Source organism: Salvelinus fontinalis, unplaced genomic scaffold (assembly GCF_029448725.1).
Source record: "Salvelinus fontinalis isolate EN_2023a unplaced genomic scaffold, ASM2944872v1 scaffold_0691, whole genome shotgun sequence".
Lineage (NCBI taxonomy): Eukaryota > Metazoa > Chordata > Actinopteri > Salmoniformes > Salmonidae > Salvelinus > Salvelinus fontinalis.
In genome coordinates, this window is record NW_026600900.1 from 19,250 (window position 1) to 20,000 (window position 751).

At 46.5% G+C, this 751-nt stretch overlaps 1 protein-coding gene across 1 annotated transcript in view; it reads left to right on the forward strand.

The window, feature by feature from the left end:
• The first annotated feature begins 377 nt into the window (after positions 1–377).
• The window catches only part of LOC129847057 (mucin-5AC-like), a 49,884-nt gene continuing 49,510 nt past the window's right edge, over positions 378–751 (forward strand). Inside the window, exon 1 of the mRNA XM_055914830.1 lies at positions 378–560. The gene's annotated coding sequence lies outside the window, so the exon portion shown is untranslated. The remainder of the gene's footprint in view (positions 561–751) is intronic.

Sequence of the window (751 nt, forward strand, 5' to 3'; positions counted from 1 at the left end):
CTCTAACTCTACCTCTAACTCTACCTCTACCTCTACCTCTACCTCTACCTCTAACTCTACCTCTACCTCTACCTCTACCTCTACCTCTAACTCTACCTCTACCTCTACCTCTACCTCTAGCTCTACCTGACGTATAGAGAGAGTTTGATTTGATGTGTTTACCTGTGTGGGTGGGTGGGTGTGGCCTATAGAATTGGTTTCTGGCTTGTCTGTGGAATGCAGAGCGGTAGCTAGAATCAGACCCAGTGCTTGTGGTGTGTGTGTGTTATTGTGTGTTAGTGTGTGTGTGTGAACAGGTAGAGCAGGATGTCTGAAGGAACAGGGCCCGACAGGTTTGTTATGAAGACAGGAAGTATAAAACGCAGCGATCCAGACACTAGCCACTTGAGAAAGAGACACACCTGGACTGGGACGCATCTGACCTGGGAAAATTGGAAATCGATCAACTTAATTGACTTTGTGTACTTCCGGTTGAACTGTATGCCATCACCATGGCAACCCTGTTATGACCGTCACAGGGTCAGAAGTGGCCAATGAGATGCTGCCCTGCTCCAAGACAGGTAAGGTACAACCACACCTGACAAGAGGTCAATAAGATTTGACAGACTAACAAACCAAAATGGAGTAGTGTTACAGTGTTAGCTAGTGTTTGCTATTTCACTTGAAAAAAGCACCTCAGGCGTCCCCTCTCTCTCTCTCTTTCTCTCTACCTCTCTCTTTCATCTCTCTTCCTCTCTCGCTCAATTTCATT